The following is a 21,385-nucleotide window of genomic DNA, read 5'->3' on the forward strand; positions in this document are numbered from 1 at the left end:
AAGTAATAGCCTATTATATGAAAATTAAATTATTCTCAGTGCCCATCAAAATTCTTCAACTGTTTATGTATGTGGAATCTACATTAATTGTGAGCTAGTTGGAGGTTTGGAATGTTACAGCCATATATAAAATACAAATAGCTCTTGACCCAATGAAGGACTCCATTCTCTTTCTGCATGCAGCTACCAGATGTGACACCACATCAGCAATTTTCAGAAAGGAGAAATCCTCCGCTTTCAAATTGGCAAAGAAAAATCGCGAACTGCATTCTTTGATCCCCCAGTTTAACAGTCCTCAACTTTATTCCCAAAAGGTAAATGAAATTAGTGAAGTACATATTCATGAAATACCTTATTGGAGGAGAGAAATTTAATTCTCTAGATGAACTGCGATACACCCCCTACAATAAGGAAGAAACGAAAACCCTCTCTTTAAAATTTAACCTGGTCTTTCTTCCACCAAAATGTGTAGCAGCTTTGCAACATTCACTCTAGGTTTACCTTCAAGTCCAAAAGTTGATGGAAACAACTTAGATCCTACTGAATGTGGATGGTTCATGAAAGAAGGGAAATTTAACACAGTGCGTTCAACACTTCCCGCTGCTTACAAAGAAATTCTACACCTAATCTCTTGCGACTTCAAAATAACTGCTACAAGGGACTGTGACGAAAGATGCCAATGCAAGAAGGCACACCTCCATTGTCAGGGTGTCTACAGATATCTGGCAAACCAATTTCAGGACTTTTTCAGGACCTTAGTGACCACTAAACGTAATTTTTTGCGTAAAACTGTACGCTGCAATTTTTGTTTAAATTACATCACATGAGGATGTCGGCAAATATCTGTTACACAACACAAGAAAAAAAAATGGCTAATGGTTTAAAATAACTTACAAAATACTGCTAGCAGAAATAAAGAAAAGTAAAACATTACCTACTTACTCATAACATAAGATTTCAATTTTCATAGTTCACTAGTCCCAAATCTTCATTACGTATCATTTTTTACATTAATCTTGCATGTTTACATTAGTCTTGCACATTTATTTACACTTTTGAATGAGGAGTTTGAATACTATACAAAGTGGCTTTCCTATACGGTATACAGTCTCATCATAAATTTGTGATGTTTCCTTTTTCAGATATTATGGATTACATTGTTTTCTTCAGATGGAGTATCTTTTTCTCAAGATTCTTTACTTATTCTGTTGTGTGCTCCAGTAATCTCTTCCTACACATTTCTAACTCCTTCACCTCACTTCGTTTTCTTTTCCTTTCTTCTTCTTCGCTGCTTTTTTCCTTCTGTTTTTCTTCAAGTGCTTCTTGTCGCTTTGCAGAAGAGTTCTCACAGCCAAAATCATCTTCTTAGAAATTGGAACGCTTGCAACATTTCCAGCAGCAGTAACAGCTCCATAAATGCTCCGCATTGCAATGAGAGAATGCTCTTCTAAGTTCTCAACCAAGCATTCTTTGTTCACAGAGAACCCTCTCTCTACAGCGGCATTTCCATGATACATCACAAGAATTTTTTGGATGAATGTTACAAACTTTTTGTTTTACATTTTGCACTCAGAAAGCAGATTCAATAGAAAAGCATCCAGTCGGTCAGTTTTCCTGTCAAATTTTCTTATTGCAGCCTGAACTTGTGGATTCTCACAAAATGCTTAGTAGTCTCTTTTGACACAATCTGCATCTGAAGGAACAAACAATTTGTTGTTTATCTACAAATGCTTCCAAAGCAACATTTATCCTTACACTTCTCAAATGCTCACTAGTCAGTACAGTTGGAGATAAGCAAGATGCTCCTTTAACAATTATTTAACTTCAATGGACACTTCGTACATAATTTTCCAAACAAATGTTGCAAAAATTTCTTACATTCATTTTTGAACTTAACTGACTTAATTTCCTTCAACTGTTTTAAAGCAGATTCTGCACCAAATCCTACATCAATATGCTCTATAGGCTTTACATTGGCCTGGTCCCTTGGGTCAATGGCAATCAGTTTGGTTCCACTACGGTTGTCAGAAAGAAGTGATTTCTTCAGAAATTTTCATTTAGCAATGAGTACAGGTCTTCATATAAAAATGGTAGCAGTGGAATGTTGGACTGAAATGTGGTCAGATAATGTTCCAACTGCAAAGCAACAGACAACAAAAAATCCATTTTAGCCAACAAACACGAATCAGTCAAAGCAGATTTCACTTTTGTGAAATTTTGTGTGTTTGGAGGATGTTTCTCAACAGTAGAGACATATTTCCTGAGGAATGGTAATATTTCAATTGCCCTCTTTAAAACAACTGAATTTTCAACCCACCGAATTTGACAAAATTTCAGCGGAAAGACGGAAGAAGTAGTAATATGAGTGTACTCTGCCCGTCGAGATGGAAAGTTTTTGAACAAGTAGTAGATCTCTCTGAGGAACTCGTGAATTTTCCAGCCCACCTCTTTGTGAGCTGTCTTGTACACTCCTTGTACAATGTGTAAGGAGCAGGTTCCGACATCAAAAATCTGACTTCCACCATCTTCACTTTGAAAAAACCTCTCCTGCAAATCTCTGAGAAACTTTAAGTTGACATTTGGTCCATCCAGAGAAATCTGAATAATGTTCTGCAGGGACAATTTCAAATTTGTAATTCCCGTAACAAAAGCTGAAATAAGATCTTCTGCTGTTGATTTACCTAAAAACACTGATGTTAAATAACGTGTGAATATGTCGCTACTATTGGCCTCCCAGAAGCGTACTACAATATCCATCAGGCCTTTCTGTGCTACAGTGTTCAGACTCTCGTCAAAGGAGACAGCAAAAAATGGGCAAGATTTGACATCCTCAGCTAAACTTTCGTGAAAAAATGGACCTAGACCATATGTTATAACATAAGACAACTTGTCTTTGTGCATCTTAAATTTCTGTGCAATTGCACTGTCGGGAAACATCACACTAAATAAATCACTTGTAGTACCAGCACTTCTAGCAGAATTGTGGCACACAACTTTGTTTAGTGCCCAAATAATTTCTGCTGTGGTCACTTCATCTCTTAGCATGTACCTTCGAATGTTACTAGCAAATTTGGGGCCTGTTGTATCACTACTAGAGGAGCCTGCAATTATAATTTCAACTGGGTTCGCTTCATGTGTAGGCCTATTTGCTGAAACAGAATCACTAGGCTGGATTTCGTGTTTGTGCACTTTTGAATTACATTTGAATCAGATGCATCAATCCCACAACATGAAGGTTTAGGCCTAGTATCTGTCACATCACTACAAACATTTGACTTAAGCTTATCCCTACTAGTTATTAGGGATTGTTTGCCTGAACTCAAGTCATTCACTAACTGAAGATGACGTTTACCCTTTTCATGTGTCTTAGCCGAGTTGACACCTCCATGACCAATATCTAAGTTTGTTCTGCAGATGCAGCAAAATGCTCTATTCGTATCAGTTTCATCACGTCTCAGCCACAACTTCCAGGTGCCTGCATATGGCAGTTCATACCAGCTGTCTCGAAAACTACATTTACCTGGCATTTTTATAATCACAATTTATCCACTACACACAGAAACACCCACGAGACATTTCATAATACACACAATCTGCAAGACATTTTCAATACTAATGCTTGATTAATGCTAATTTGGCGGGAATTTACTTGTGTTTATATTATAGAAAATGTCTTAATAAAATAGATTTAATTATCCTAAATGTGTATGATGAAAGAGAGAAAATATATTTTCGTAGCACACACACATGCATATAGGCCTATACATAATTATAAATACTGAAATATCACTAAATATTCATTTGTGAAATACAAGGGAAATTTTATGTGCAAAACTGAAATAAAAGGGGTATAACTCTGAAAATTATGTCATTGGTTGATGTATGGTCACGTCACGTTTCGTTAAATAAAAAAATATGTTTGTTTACAAATTTAAAACTCACGGAGTTTAAACGCTTGCTTCCACTTTCGCATAAATAATTACCATAATAAAGAATAAATAAACGTTAATAATGTCAACAAACGTAACTTACCTAGCCAGATTGTAATTTCTGCCAGCAACAATAATAATAAAGCAGAGGCCAAATGTGTTAATCATAACGTCGTATGTACATCCTTTCATAATAAATTATTCGTCGTGATTTGATTTGTAACACCTACAGCACTAAAATACACAGATTGTTTTTGTGATATGTCTCAAGTTTAGTCATAAAGCCAAATACCGCACTGGCACATCACTGAAGTTTATTAACACGAACGGAAAACTGCTTTGTTTGTGCATATGCTGTTTCGAATAGTTGTACACGCTTAGTTCTGGCTTACTTTACAAACGAAAAACCTAACTTCGCTCGTTAAAAGTATTTTAGTATCACAGTTAAAAATACAGCTTTCTAGTACACGGAGATGATCAATTATGTGTTTAATATTTCCCACACGGATGAACAGCCGTGTACTATGCCATCTTGTAACAGCAAAGACCAGCGCACTAAGTGGAACAGCCAAGAAAGTCCAAGAGCCAATTGAAATTGTTCATGTTAACCAACAGCAAAAAGTCACTTTCTGAGTATTACCCAACGGTATTACCCCACATAAATGCTACTACAAATACAATGTATAGTTGGTAGACCTGTACATTAAATTTGTCTGTCCTTACGAGACATAAACAAAAACAATTTTTTAAAAAAGTCAGTTTTATTAAAATTTCGTGACTTTTTACACTTTTTACATTAATTTCCCGACTTTTTTGTGACTTTCGTGACCAATCCCTCAATTTCGTGACTTTCGGGACTTTCGGGACCTGTAGACACCCTGATTGTTCTAGGTTTTGTACCTCTTTCTTATGAGAGACGTACTAATTCAGCTCCTACCAGTGGATTTGAAGACAATGTTGTTAATGATTATGATGTCAAATGAGTGGCATACTTATATTTTTGTTTTTATTTTTATTGATACAAGTATTACTGTAATATTGCATCATGCCTTGTAATAAATAAGCTAAAACATTTGTTTTAGTTTTCTTTTTTATCACAATCTTTTTATAAACATCTCTCAGCCATTTTTCAGATATTTTCAAAAGTTTCTTTAAAAATAATAATAATCACCACCTGGACTACAAGAAACATTCAGATCACTTCTACGATTAATCAATGGTTTCAAAGTTATGAGGCAAACAGGTGAAGAACAAGAAAAATTTTGGTAATTTGATTAAAAATAAATAATATACCTACAGCTGATTTATAATTTTTTCATTGGGATAAACCTAGGAATACATCAAAACAGGATTTATGTAGAGTACACAGGATTTTTCAGAAGTAAAAAATATTAATTTTTTGACTTTGATATGGGTAAAAACATTGAACAAGGCAAAAAGTGCTTAGCAATAATCTATCATTCACATTTTTGGATAGAAGCTGACACAAGAAATTGAAGAAATTTAAGTTTTGTTTTACTTGACATAAACAGCTTATTATGAATTAGTTGCTTAACAAACCCTAAATTTACTGGATTATAACAAGTGTTTCATGTTTTACACATTTAAGGAAAAGTCAGATTCAGAAAGTTTTTTATGATGTGTAACTTCTGTACAAATTGCTTCTGGAAAATATCAAATAATAATTATTACTAGATATTGTTTTGATTAAATTGTTTTACTTATTCACAAATATATAAAACAAGTTATTAAAATACATTAATTACTCACAGTATACAGTTCTGGATGTACAGATACAGCTGCATGAAAATGTTCAAATAATAATTTTCAAAATTTCTTAACAATATTAACTGGATTCCAGTTTAGAATATGTACGTTAATAGTATTATAATAATGATCTGTAAGATTCTGAAACAATGTTAAATGTTATGAAAATATTACACTGTACAATTAAAATACATATTTTTTTTTACTCTTTGTGTAAAATATAACATGCATAATTTAATGTACATTCACAGAGAATTCAAATGAAGCTTAAAATTAAAGTTAACAGTCTCATCAAGTAATTATAAAACTGTTCATTGGCTACATATGGAAACTGTTTTAAATACATATATTACATCGTTATCTGAATGGTGAAGCAGCCTCTCTAAAAGATGGCACGAAAACAAATGTTACAGGATACAGTTTTGAAAGTTTTTTCCTTTACTGTAATGCTAGCTATTGACAACTCATGAAGGAATAATGGCACTGCCAGTGATGTTTAAACATGCTTCTCAACAAGCACACTGCATTCAAATAAGTAATGATAATGATTGAAATGGTTGGTAAAAATATACAGAAGGGTTTTTTCCCCCAAAGAGCCTGTAATCTGTTACTTATGTAGCACTGTCCACCATTCTCTTTGAGTGGAAATGAACTTGGTTCTCAGTGTGCAACAAAGATTAATTTTAATTACATAGTCGGATTACTAGGTATATTTTTTGATGTCTTTTTACTAAGGGACCTAAACACATAACTATATGTTCTTATAGGATATAACAATTTTCATTACAATACACAACAAATCCACCTACACTTAAAATATTATTTACAATACATATCATTTACAATAACTTATTATAAGCAATTAAATAAATTTTAATGATTTTTTTTATTTTAAAAGCAGAAAATCTATGTAAATATTTCATTTATGTTTGATACTGGCTAAATTTAAATTATCTCTTCTTAAAATTAAAAATATACTCAAAAAATTTTATAAGATATAAAATGAAGGATTGTCTGAAAGAGTTAAAAAGTCAGTGGCTCAGGAGTGACTTGATTGTCGTTATAAAGGTGAAGACCTATCATTTACACATAAAAAAAATAAAAAAATAAAAAGACGACGAAAATAAACAGAAAAGAAAATACCCCGAACAAAAAAAATCGTATTTAGATGATACCACATCATTTGGAAGGTAATTTTAATGGTAAATCTTTGGCCACCAACTCTCTAGCATTCTCAAAATTTTTCACTCTTGCTGCGAAAATTATGTTAATAACAAGGTGGCATTCTGCGAAATAAAATATGATTCAAATATACGAGATTTTAAACAACATTTCGTTATTCCAGTAGGCCATATTTTATGTGCACAGGTACTAATAATTAAACTAATGCTTCATACAAGCAATAAAAAATAAAAACAATATTATTTTTTAATAGTACACAATAAAATCAAAAGTATTTGGGCAATAGTGTGTTTGCATAGTTGGCTGTGTTAAATTGAACAATTGGAAATCTTTCCGGAAATATTCTTAAAACTCACTGTGTAGCCTTCTACTTCAAATGGAAACTAACATTGCAACGGGCTTAAAGTCTTGCACCCATATGTAGAGTTGTGATTTGTTACCACCATGCAAATATGTTACCTGATATTTTTATAGCAAACAAAATGATGCCAGACACTGAAATGTTGATTTTTTTTTTAAATCTTAAAATGAAGTACCTAGGTGACTGTAATATGGTGAAATTATTTAATTATTTTAAGCATAGCTATTAACCAAAAAAATGAAAATGAAAATATGTTAGCATAATCTTAATTAAAATGAAATAGATGTTTCTTATTTTTTTTTAAATAGACTATCTCATGAAATGAAAAGTATGTGAGATTTTGTCAAGGTAAAATCTATCCTCGAACATACTAAAATGGGAAATAAAATCAGATAATCTATGCGAAAAATTAAAAAGGCTTACGCACAACCACTTTCTATAGTATCATTCTAAAACAATTTTGTTATGAATCAAATCTTTTATGCACCTGAAAATTTATTGTATCTATTTCTTTAGTAAAAATGTTTGGAATTTAACACATACTTTTCTTACAATCTTAAAATATCAGAAATACCCTGAAATTGTGTGAGCGATGATGCTGGTTATTAGCTAAAAATAACTTGTTCATTACAGAACAGGATTTTTTAGGCCATAAGAACATAAATACAATAAACAAGATAGGGTTATACTTGCAAATCACATATTATTGTTCTCAGGAAGTAAATAACATTCCTAGCAGAATTAATATTCAAGAAGAATAGTTTAAGTAATTGTCAGTTTTGAATGACTCTAGAATGTATTTATGTTATTTCTACCTATTTATTTTAAATATCTCCCTTATTCAACATCGTTTCTCTCAATTTCGTACGCGAGATGGCCAACCCGAAGTGTGCGGACTATTCAACTTCCTTTATGAACGCTTTAGTCGCACACAATGCATCTCACATGGTTCCAGCATACCAAAACTGTGTTATGGTCGAGATAATACCACTTGTACGACTGAACATTGAAAAATAGTACCCCAGGATCCACAACAATGGAATAGAGCTGACAATCGAAAGATTCGACTGCCTTCCCACAGAAACCCACTTAATTGTGGCAACATTCACATTTACTTGACCTTTACAAGTTATAATTTAAAAAATAAAATATAAAAAAAATACTGTAAACACGAAGATAAACACAAACTTAGTAGGTATATTAATATTTCATTTTGTGAATGAAAGGAAATATAAAATTTTAGTTGCAAATAAGTAAGTAGTGTACCTAGTTAAGTAAAGAGACACTATTTCCACCAGTAGTTTAAGGTAAAACAGCAGTTAAATTTATGTTTGATATACTTAAAACTAATAATGTTATATAATCCCTGAAATTTTTAACACATCTAATGTTAAATTAAGAATAATTGGGAGTTATAATTACTGCCATCAAAAATCATTCTCAAACTCTAAATTCATAACCAATGCACACAAATATTTGGAAGAAATACCAATACAAATGGTTGAAATGAAATGCCACTATGTAAATAGTACATTCCTCAACAGGTATTACTTATTACAATAGTTAAGTAGGTTACATATTGCATTTATTTGCTATTCATAACATTCAAATGATTGAAAAATTTTAAAAGAAAAAATAGTGACAGTAAAATGAAATGAAACAAAATTGTAAGAAAAGAAAATTCTAGAAAATACAGCCACAAATACAAACATAATAATAGTAGAGATGTAGTATATAAACAAAGAAAATTTCACAGCATCAAATATACTTTCTTTATAATTTTTTTTAATCATAAAAGATAAGATATACAAAAATGGATAAAATAAACAATTAAGAAGCAAAATTTAAGTTATCTAATAGGTATTAAAAAAAAATCAAATATTTTTACAAAGTCCACACCAAAATTGTTTTATTTATGTTAGAGGTTAAATACAATTTGTGAAATGAAAGTTCAAGGCACCCATACATTAGGATAAAATCTTATCGCCGTAACAAAATTGTTAAAATTTTTCACAAAATGAATCCAGTGTTTCAAATTGAAAGTACGTAATAACAGTAGATAAATTGAGTTTGTTCAACAGAGGTATGATTATCTTGTCCACCCTTATATACATGATACCAACAATGACCAATGATAGAGTTTTAAAAAGTTTGTGAACACAAATGAAGCTAGCAAATTAAATATACACACAAAAATATTTAAAAATTAACATAAATGCATTTTTAATAGTCTTACAAAAGCATAGTTTCTATATATGAACAATGGATGGTCTTCTACACATTGTAAAGACTTGCTTACCTCCAATCTAAAAACTGAAAAAGAACTCAAAACTGAATACACACATTTTAAGTTCAGTTGAGTTTTTAGTTCCATCTGTCTTGAAAACTTAAAACAAAACAGAACAAAAATGAAAATGGCTAAGTAAATAATAGTGCAACCACAGTAAAAATGAGTGCATGGAAATTAAGATATTAAGAATTATTAAAGTATAAGAATTCTGCATTTTTATTTGATACATGAACTGAAACACAAACTCCTGCCTATGTTTGCCAGTAGTTGTTATGAACAAACATACAAATCGTTATATGAGAATTTTTTTACCTCTTGTGTTAACTCAGTTTGTGATATGAAATGAATTACTTTTTATTCTTCTGTTGGAATGAATTTGTGTTTTAAGATTATACTTACTGCAAGAAGGTAGGTTATATCTCAGAAAAACACCATAATTGTGACAATAACTGTGAAAAAACAACTAAATTTAATGACCGAAAAGAAAAAAAGTCCATTAAAACCAATATTCTGCCACCGAGATCTCTAGTTGAAAACTCATTTACGTGAAGAATTGGAAATCATTAGTTCAGTTCTCAGTTAGATTTATTTATATAAATTTTAGTTGGATTTTAAGTTCAGGGGAAGAAAATGTACGAAAAATTTCTGTTTGGTCACATTGCACTTGACTTGAATATTTTTTCTAGGGCTATTCATCACAAAGCTATGCACAGAGTTTAGGGTGATGTTCCTCCAAGTTAAGTATGGGCTACAAAGTAAAAGGGCACTGACATTATCCACATAAATTTGAGTCATACCAAGATTTGGGATCAATCCCATGACCCTTGCCATATAAGCGTAACATGACACCTTAGCTATCAATGCACTGAGGAACCTTTACTTATAAATGTGAATTTCAGTTTTCAGACTGGAAGAAAGCAAGAATTAAACTTGGAATTTAACTTTGCTTTCACTGTACAGTACTCAGACTCACACTAGTTAACTGTTATAAGTTTACAAAATTTTACCAGCATGAGTTTTCCAATAAAATGAAATGATATAATTTTTTTCAAAATAAGTAGGGCACACAATACACTGACATAGATAAAGATATAAATCAAATAAACAGATACGTAAATCAAAAGTAAGAGCAGCTGCAATTACATGCAAATGGACATTGACGCATGCGCAGACACGTCAGATAAATTGTTAACTTCCAACTCTTCCCTTTGCAAACCAGCAGCTTGTGAATTCAAAACATGGGTGTTCACATTTTATAATATGAGATGAAAAATTATACCCCCAAAATAATTTCCCACAAGCTATTGAATACACCTAAAAAAACATGTAAAGGCATTTATTAGAACAAACAAAAATGACACTATCTTAGCCTGAATATTGTAAACTTTTGGAGATTGTGATGCTCCTAACAACTGCAAGCCACTAGCAGATGCAGTTATCCTGAATATGTGAATATGCACATGCACAGATATCTTGACTCTGGGCTGAGTGCATACCGGTACAAAACTTTGCAGTGTGAAAATATAATATTGTACATGGAGCAATAAGAAAGTTTATAAAAAGCACACCTCAGATGAGAAAACAATATAAATAGTTCTTTGCAGAGAAAAATCAATCAATTTTTCTGGTGTAAACGGTTTGCAAATGTGTTATTTTGAAATTCATTTTCAATTTTTATGCCAGCAACTAAAATGTAACACTGTCATAGGCCAGATGATTTTTACTGTATATTTTCTTGATGCCAAAATTTACTGAGTGAAATTCATTGTTGTCACTTCACGTTACTAAGAATGGCATTTGCACTTTCAGTTTTAAATACAAATAAGTTTGATATTAAACTAAGTTCAGGAGCTTACAGATAAATGTACAACATATCTGTTAAGCCGATGAGTACCAAGGGAAAATTAACACATTTACATTGTTCTATGTATTAAATAAAACACATCACACCCATACTCTATAAAAATACAGGTATTCTTAGCCACTCAGCACGGGAACTTTATGAGTAATAATAAAGACCATGGTTTTTCTAGATTTTATAACAAATTTTCCAAATTTTTACAATCTTTCATTTGATAACTAGTTCTTGTAATGCATGTGTTACAAAAAAATTAAAGCATTATTTGTAGGGATTTTATTGTTATTTGAATCAAAGTCTATGATGCTGAAGTAATATGATGCTGAGGTACAATTATGATAAAAAACAGTCTTACATAATGTTTCTTAAAATAAATTAAAATAAAACCTACAAAGTGTGTTAAAAAATTAAAAATAGTTTTAATATTAAAGTTGTCATCTGACATTTTCATTATCATTTGGCATATCGCTAAAAAAAGAACGTAAATATTTTTACGTATACTTCACTTTAAATAATAACCTCTATGTAATTACACACATGATTATGGGCAGAAATATTCAAAAACATATTGATACAAATTTAAGTTGTTCCATAAAATGTCACGTGAACAAATATTCTGTTTTTGAGTAAAAACAATGAGCAACATAAACATTATTAACTATAAAATTCATCCAGGTGTTACAATTTTAAGTCCACACTAATTGAAATACTTGTAGTAAAAAAATAAATATCATTTAAAGATTTTCATTCTTACATAAATAAGAGCTCTCAGTTTTGAAACTTCATTCATATGCATCTCTTTTCACCTCTATGAATATTGTTAAGTTAACTACTTCCTACTTGCCTTTCACATAATTCCTTTTTATATATTACACTAGTGTAGTAAATAGAGAATTTGCTAATGTTAACATGTGACGTGAAATGCAGTAACTTGCAAGTTTCTCAAGTGGTGTACCAGTCTTTTGTGATGTTGTGTATCTGGGTTTTGCATGGCTTAAAAATGCTTCCCCCTCCCCCCCAATGTCAATATTGCAATGGTTTGCATTGTCTTTTGGGTCTTGTTGGACTCTGATTCATAGCGACAGACATCTAGCTGACATGACTCTCACCAGTTTCCATCAAAACTTAAAACAGTTTTTATAAATGCTATTTACAGAAGTCAGAAGAAATGTTTTAAAACAGTAGTGTTTATATAATAATATATATTTATTAAATAATGTTTTTAGTTCAATACTTTTTTTCATTTTCATGATGCTTTTGCAACAAATAGGTCTGTTGTAGAACACATTAAAAAGCATTTTTATTATTATTCTAAAGATTGATACTGTAATACTATATCATATTGGTAAACATTATGCAAAACATTTATTTGTGTATGTGTGAGTATGTTCGTGTGAAGGTACCATATTGGGAAAATCCTGCAAACCCTGTTTGTTTTAGTACGTGTGTGTGCACACGCACAAACTAAAGTGCACCTGCCTGTGCATGTAGCATAAAATGTATGTCTTCAAACAAGATTTGGCTCCTCCAAACCAAAATCTTCACAACACCACTTGTTTGAAAAGTCTCCACTCACCCAAAGAAGAGTTTGAGTATAGTTTGCAAGTTAAAAGCAGACCTTTGTACCTATGCACGAGACGAGAATTTGCTTTCATTTTAAATCTACTGAAATGTTGTGTCAATATAAATAAACAAAGCACACAGACTCAAGCGTGGCAAAAACTAGAGATATAACAACGAACACTAGAGGACACAGGAGGAGGAGGGAGGAAGAGGGGATGAAATATCCCCCCCCCCATCCCCCAGAAGTTATAAAAACATTTGTGTAATATCAGTGAAGACGGTAAGTTCCTGTGTGAGAAGCCACTAGCCTTCGGCTACCCCTGTAGGCCCATGTGTCCGTGAGTTAGTGTCAATTGTATGTGAGTTTTTATGAATACATGTGTTAAATTTGAATTTTTTTAGCCAATTATTTTTTAATACCCCCCCACACTCCACAAAAAAAAAATTCCTTTGTCCACCACCGAGAACGAATATCCTTGGCTGCGACACAAACGTCGTAAAATACGCCTGTTCCCCTTGAAAGTGATGTCATGCTCCTAATAAGTTTACAATGGTTGCTCCACGAAGGCAGTGCAGTTAATTTCCTAGCAACAGCCCAATCTATTCATGTATGCTGCCGTAAAGTGGTAAAAAAGAAACGATAATCACAACTCTTAGTATCTTTCTGCTAATATCTTTCCTTTTTGGCTAGGTTTCTATGAAAAATACGGACATTAATGGCAAATGGAAGAATAAGATTGTACTAAACATGTAATTTAAAGTGATGGTTAATATCTTTAGATTTCAATTGATTTTTCATGATTTTAAATTAGAAAAACTTTGAAGGATTTCATTGCCTCATATAATGAAATGATTTCACCATAATTTGTTGATAGCGTTTATAAAACTAAATTTGGTATAATTTCTCAGGAAAATAACAAAATTTCTTAAGATAAATTAGCCATAGAAGAAAAGTTACATGTAAAAATTAAAATTTTTGAGGCCAGACTGCCAATTGTGAAAAAAGGGTCAAAAGACTGTAGTTCTGCAGTGTTTCAAGATAATATATATTGAGTCTTCTTTAGTGTACATATATTGTCTCCGTTGTCACCCGGCCAGTTCACGAAGAGTGCACAGTTGTATGAAAAAAAAGAGGGTTGTCTGTAAAGTTGGTTTACGGACGATAATTTCACGTGATAACGTCATAAGAAAACATTGATGAAAAATTACTTACTTTTTAATTTTCAAATATTATTTACAGTTTTTGCAAATTTAATATAAATAATTTGTTTAAATATAATTACAAACAATTAGTTAAAAAGCCCACCTTAACCTGTTTGATATTATAGAAGATTTTCTCGCACGGTGGTAGGCCGGTTCTTGCACGCTCGGCTCAGGCGGAACGTGACACTTTTTCGTGCGTGCAGCCGGCGTTCATCGATTTGTAAGACATTATCACGTCAAAAAATTAGAAGACAATAGAATCAAATATCTTTCATAACGAGCATTAAGAGAATCAGTTAGAAATAAAATGGCTTGGGACTGTGCTGTAAAAATTATGGCATCCAGGTGTGTTAAATAAAATCCTACATCTGTGAAACAATGTGTGCAAAAAACATTTATTGGTGTACAAAATGAAACTGTACCAAAAATAGGTTTGTTGGTATCAAAACCTTTTGCATCAATTTTTAGGTTTATCTGATAATGATATTTTTTAGTAATATGGTAAAAATTTTATTAACTGTCATGTTGTAATTAATTTTACAAAATGATTAATTTAAACTTAAATAACATATAAGAGTAGAAATGTATGGAAAAATGTCTGTTGGTTTGTTGATACACATTATTTTAGACGATGAAAGATAACAGAAACTGACAGTTAAAGAAGTGATGGTTAATTAAAGTTTTACTGTAATTCCATTAATTGTTCATATGTGAAAACATACATGTATGATTAAATATGCTATAATAATTTGAAAACATTTCCAAGGAACATATTATCAACAATAATTAATTTTTTTTATCACTACAAGTAGCCCGAACAGATAGTGGGAATGAAACACACGCGTGGCTTATGTTAACCGAAGGTTTCAACTTTACTTGGTCTTGGAGTGAAGTGTAACATGTTTTTGGCAAGGTTTGGTAATCATTAATTTTTTACCATTTTAGTGAAATAAAGTTCAGTCACATCTATAATGATAGATGATGTTAGGTTATATAGCCCTCCCGTGGCATGCAACAAAAGCAAAAAATTTTAAGTGAAGCCATATGAGTAAATAATGCGTTAAAAATTTTATCCTGATCCATCTGGATGAAGCACAACTTCTGAAGCTTCTATTTTTATTTTCTGTTAGTGATGTGTGTGTGATGACTTCCAGTATAAAAACTACAAAGATTTTTTTTTATAGATACTATACTATAACCATGACTGATACTGCAGTTAATTTTGGCTATGATCAGACTCAAAAATCAAATATTTGGCAACATTGAGCAAGTAAACACGTCATGAGCCGAGCGTAACAACATAACGGAGCTAGCTGGGTGTGGTGCAGGTAGTGATAGTTCGGAGATAATTTTTCTATTTAAAATTATGATTTTGCTTCGTAAAATAAGGTTATTTATTTGGAAAATAACAACACAAATTATTTTGATTTTTGACTTCTATTAACATAAGTGAATCAGCCTATAAGTGTTCATGATACAATGATTTCTGCCACAAATTATTGAAATTGCTTTCAAACTCATTACTTCTGAAAAGTAAAAAGGATATATTTCCACTGGCAGCAGAAATTTCAACTACAGATTCATCTGAACAATAAAAGAGAGTATTGTATCGTCCCTACACAACTTCCAGCCTGCTGTTACTACTTCCCCCGCTCGCTAACCTCCTGTCTTACCACTCCCAAAACCGATCACAACACACACGCTCGAGTGACCTACAAGCCGCCATCTTGACACAGCTTCAACGGCAGGCCTGCCACCCTCTCCACACCATACGTCCTATACGACACTTCCCCCTTTAAGATTGCCACACGCAGTCTTGCAGCCAGGGCCGCAACTAGGGTCTCTGGCACCCGGGGCATGAATGGATTCATGTGCCCTATTTTTTTTGCACATACCACACCAATAAAGCCACGGAAACATGGTGCTATTTAAGCATTTTCCATACCTATATGTAACAGTTTCTGTGCAACTGTACCTTCCATGCATGAACCCACTATGTCCATAAAGTAGTCCGTATAATCACTAGACTTGTTCATTCAATGTGTTGAGACGTTATATTGTAAATCAGATTAGACATTCCTGGCATGCAAGTTAAAAAACTTTTTACCAGTTACCAGTTGTAGTAGGAATTACAATGCAAGCGATTTCGGCGCCCCCACAGCTTTGCGCCCGGGGTGTATGCCCCCCCCCCCCCCCTCCACCCAGTTGTAGCCCTGCTTGCAGTCTTCTGGGTGCCATCCCTGTTTGAACTCCAGGTCGGCTGAGTGCGTACCAGCTCCTCCGCAGTCCCTCCCGTGGTCCTGATGGTGTTCAGTCGCTGTGATCCGGCACTGGGGCTCCCACTGGTGACAGCCCCGTCAGCTGCTGACGCCCACCCTTCTGCCGGCTGCCCCTGTACGGTCACTGGTATCTCCATCTGCATGACACCGTGTAGTAAGAGCTCCTGTTTGTATGTGGCGTGTTTCAGTGCACGCAGAACAATTTGCACGTGTTTCCCTGGGCTCTGAACTCTACTCTTCTCGAGGTATGTTGTAAACTCATCTAAAATATTGTTAGCTTAAAAATTTCAAACCCCAGAAGCTGCAACAATGAATTTCACTCAAAAAATTTTAGAAATTAGGAAAAGACTCGCTTAAATATTTTAAAATTGTAGTAAACACTTTTATGTAATTTTTTTGGCTTTGATAGCATGCACCTTGAAAATACTTTTTAAACAACAATTTTGATAAACTGTCTATACCAATAAAACAATTTTTTTTTTTAACCACAAGGAACCTGACACGGCATTCAAAACTGTTGATAATGTTACTATCACTATTTAGGAGTCAATGAAAATATGCAATTATGTAAATTTTGTTGATAATACCAGTGTGTTAAATGATTTTACATATTTAATACTTAAATTCAATAAGCACTGCCATGGTGCAACTTAAATTAGAATGTAATTATTTTTGTCGAGAAACATTTTTACTCGCATTACATAATGTTAACACCCATGTTTTTAATTTACCAATCACATCTGTGTTACAGTTTGGTAAAATTTTCAGCTACATGACAGTGAATACCAGCCTGAGTCCAAAGTCACAACTATAATTTCCGGTTTTAGCCGAGGAATAAGTGTGTAACATAAAAATAAGTTTTCAGTGTGACTATTGTCACTTCCCATCGTTGAGGTCTCCAGTTAAACTCCAGGCTCCAAACAGGTTGAGAATTTTTCAGGTGCTGGCTTCCGCACTGGGATGTTGTCTTCGTCACCGATCGGGCTCGTTGTCTTGTAGGCGCCTCGGCACGGCTACACGGCTACAGTCTCCTGCTCTCCATGCTGACCCTGCCTCGCACAGGAACAACACATGTTTCTCAACTCCCAGGTCGAGGCTCAACTGCACACATTTCCCCACGTCCGGTCAATGCCATTGTCACGGACAGAGCTGACGCACTGCAAACTTGTGATGTTCTACACACCATTGAATACCGTCTTTGAAAAAATTTATTGCTCGTTACTATGAATGATGACGTTTGGTGCACCTATGCGTAATTAAGTTGGGAGCGAGCTAAGCATAGTAGTTACATATGATAATGCCTTATGAAAATTAGCCAAGTCTACGATTTTATAGTTTTCACGCCATTGGTGGATGGATGCAAGTCACTCGGCTCTCGTCAATATTAATTTTGGCATGCGGCAGAAAGCTACGAGCTGAAAAAATATTTTAATGAGGCTTCCAAAAATGTTTTTCTGCACGACCCAACTACAAATAATGCTCTATAGATGTGCCTCAACCCAGAAGCCCAGAAATATATGGTGACTGGCCATGGAAGTTTTTGATCACGACAGGAACAAGTTTACATGTTGATGTTTTAATGCTATATACAACATCCATCATTTAAGAATATTTCTATGTAAAAGAAAAGATATTTAATTCTTTGGGACAACAGTCTAGATATGTGATGCTTTTTAAAGCACGTTAAATAAAGTCTGTAAAATGTTACAAAACCCAAGTGCCATAACGTCTACTTCACTACACTGAAATATTATTTACTAACAACTTTTGTTTTTTAGTTTGATCTCATTAGTAACAAGCTATTCTTGCAACTCATGCCTAAATGTCAACAACATAATACAACATACATAACTACCTTTCCTTTCATAGAGTGATAAAAATTATTCACTACAATCTTGGTTTTATAAAAATTATAACTCCATTATCATAACATACACACACTTATTGGGAATGTTTGCAGTTTAAAATGTTAAATTGTTCTTAACATAAAATGTAACATATGCAGATGCTTGTTATGTGTTTCATGATGCAAATGTATCATAATGTGCAGGTTGTAATACAGTTCCAGAGCATAGGAATCACAAGAATTCCAACGGCAGTCTGCAGAGCGACCACAGGCTGAGAGACACATGGCGTAGACACGAGGTCTGCGGACAGCAGCTCAACTGAAACAATAAAAGTGAAATCAAAGAAAAATGTTAACGTTGAAAACAGTAGATGAAATATACATAAAAACATTTACTATTTTTTTTTAAATATTGAAGAGAATTAAGTAAACTCTAAATGTCAAGACACTATTAAAATGATGTTAAAAATAAATCTAAAATTAAAAATGTGAATAAATACTAACATAACTAAACATGGGTTCTCTTTGCTAGGCATCAAAATTATAAAATGTTGCTCGGGAACTTGTTATATTTACATATATTGAGTTTATTACATAATTTTGAAGCAACTTTCAAAGATGTCATCTCTACACATATGTACTTAAAAATATGTTCCTAAAAGTAAAAATTTTAATGACTCCTATAAGTGTTAACAAAATTGAATATAGGTTATTTATTTCGACAACCATAGCCACCTTGCTACATCTTTCAAGTAACTGAGAAAGAAAATCAAATGTTACTTTAAAATGTGTGCTAGAAATAGCAGGATTTCCTACTAGGTTGAAGTTATCAAACTCACAAATTATTAAATATTAATACCGTACCTCCAGTTGCAATCTTTCACAACTTAAAAAATTTATTTGCTGTCACATTAAACTATAAATATCAAAATATGTAACAAAAAAGTCCTTCAATTAAGAAAAATATTTTATATATCATAATGTAGTTATAACTAGTTGCAACAAAACAGTATAGGTACATGAACAGAAAATATCTTATTTAATTATGTCTCATTTCTATACAGACAATAGACATATTACATAAGAAAGTTAAGAGGTAAAACTTAGGAAGATGTATGATTAACAAAGTTTCATCAATAAGTTTTATTTTCTGCGCTCATTTCCACAGGCCAAATCTGTGGATTTTCAGAATATTTGAAAAAATTGCACACTGTTACCATGTAATATAAATTTATGTGCATATTTATTGGCATGTGAAATTTTTGGCCATAATAATTTAAAGAACAAAGTAACACTTCCACTTAATAATACCTACTAACAACAAAAAATTGAATGCAGTATCTTGCTATTATAAAACATCAGGACCCAACCATAAGCTATAAGCATATTTGTAACCTACGAGCAATTTTTGTAATATCAGAGATGCAATGCCATATTGTATAAGCTTGTATTTCTCTAATTGTTTTCAAGCACTCTATGTTACCATTGTTAAGTTTGTTCTACCCCTGGTTGTGACCATTAGATAGTGGCAGTTATATTTCACTGTACGGGAAAACATCAGTAAATTCATGGCAAACAAACAGGTTGAAACAGTAATATTTTAAACTTGAATATTTATATTTAAAATTTTTCAATTTATTTTCAGACATGGCCCTTACAAATATGTACCTAGGTGTTAATTCAATTGTAAAGGAATCGAAATAAAAAATGCTGAGTAGTTGTAAGTTAGACCAAACTTCTGAGTCCATACATTATATGAAGACAAACTTTGTTGACAATAAACATAAAATGTGAAGGAAAAAAGAGACAAACCAAACAAACATGAATTTTGTTCATTTTTCTTGTTTCATGTTTGTCAGTGTTTTGCCTCAAATTTAACTTTATCCCAGAACACGTGTTCCACGCTAAGATAACACTGATGTGTGAATGCAATGCGTATTGTGTAGCTGTAGATTTAAAGAGTATGTTATAAAGTATGAATTTAAGGAATGCAACACACACTGTCAACACCAGGCTGCAAGGGCTCAAGTCTGCAGGCTTCTCAAAAGAGGATCCCGCGTTACCCAAGAGTTTTGCCGGTGGGTTTTAATCGACACAAGTCATTCCTGGATAGGGTGCTAGCATGTTGTATGCTGCCCGTATTTTGGCCTATATATGGACACAATAAACAGAAAACTTCAAAATATACAGAAAGTTTTCCTCTAAACATATTTTTGACGTTTACATTTATCAAACCCATGCCACAGTCACGCTTTTGCAAGCACAAGCGCTCTCCCTTAGTGAGTTGCTTCTTAATTCCCCCCCCCTCCCCTTCCCTTCCCAGAGTCCACCCATCACCCTCCTCCCACGGATCTACCCCCGTGCAAATTAGTGATGGTGTTTGTAAACTATGTTATGCAGTTTTCACAAAAATGAATCATCTGTGAAAACCCTTTTTTTTTTTATATATATTTTCACCTAACATGGTAGCAGTTAGGTATATGTTGGACAACAGCCATATGATATTCAAACCACTTCATTGAGGTGCTTGGTGGTTTAGTGTGTGAAGTGACTGTAGAATTTAAAACATGATGAATGTAGAACCAAACTCATTTTTCTGTAGTGTGTTTTGTATAATAATTGATTAAGAAACCCAAACACTTAGTGCATATGACATATTTTAAGTTACATAGCATTTAGGTTAATCATAGGGATAATGTTTTCTGATTAAAAATTTGTTATCACGATTAGTAATTTTTAAATCAATACACGCTGTTTCATTCACTACTAAAGAAAAAAAACATGAATTTTTAGTTCATTTGCATGAAAAAAAATTTCTTCATGAAATTTTGCTTAACTTCTAAAAATATATATCTGCAATTGGTCTAACTAAAGCAAAGTTGTTTAATGTAACACACAAAGGCAATGCTATGCACGCACGTGCACACAGCACACACACAGTCATATGCACATACACACACGCATTAAAAGTACAAATTTATTGTATGTATTTCTTGAAAAGTAACATAAAACATCTGATAAGTTTGTATGCAAAATTTTCTTGTTCCTAACCGTTTCAAAAATGACATGCCCAGTTGGAATCAGTCTGAATTGCTGTATTTAATTAC

At 32.9% G+C, this 21,385-nt stretch overlaps 2 protein-coding genes across 2 annotated transcripts in view; both read right to left on the minus strand.

Annotated features, from left to right (window-relative positions):
* LOC134528982 (poly [ADP-ribose] polymerase tankyrase-1-like) overlaps window positions 1-21,385 on the minus strand; it is a 114,188-nt gene that overhangs the window by 25,171 nt on the left and 67,632 nt on the right. The window lies entirely within an intron of this gene.
* The window catches only part of LOC134529793 (uncharacterized), a 115,835-nt gene continuing 97,645 nt past the window's right edge, over window positions 3,196-21,385 (minus strand). The window contains exon 2 of the mRNA XM_063364245.1: window positions 3,196-18,597. The gene's annotated coding sequence lies outside the window, so the exon portion shown is untranslated. The remainder of the gene's footprint in view (window positions 18,598-21,385) is intronic.

This window comes from Bacillus rossius, chromosome 2, assembly GCF_032445375.1.
Source record: "Bacillus rossius redtenbacheri isolate Brsri chromosome 2, Brsri_v3, whole genome shotgun sequence".
Classification (NCBI taxonomy): domain Eukaryota; kingdom Metazoa; phylum Arthropoda; class Insecta; order Phasmatodea; family Bacillidae; genus Bacillus; species Bacillus rossius.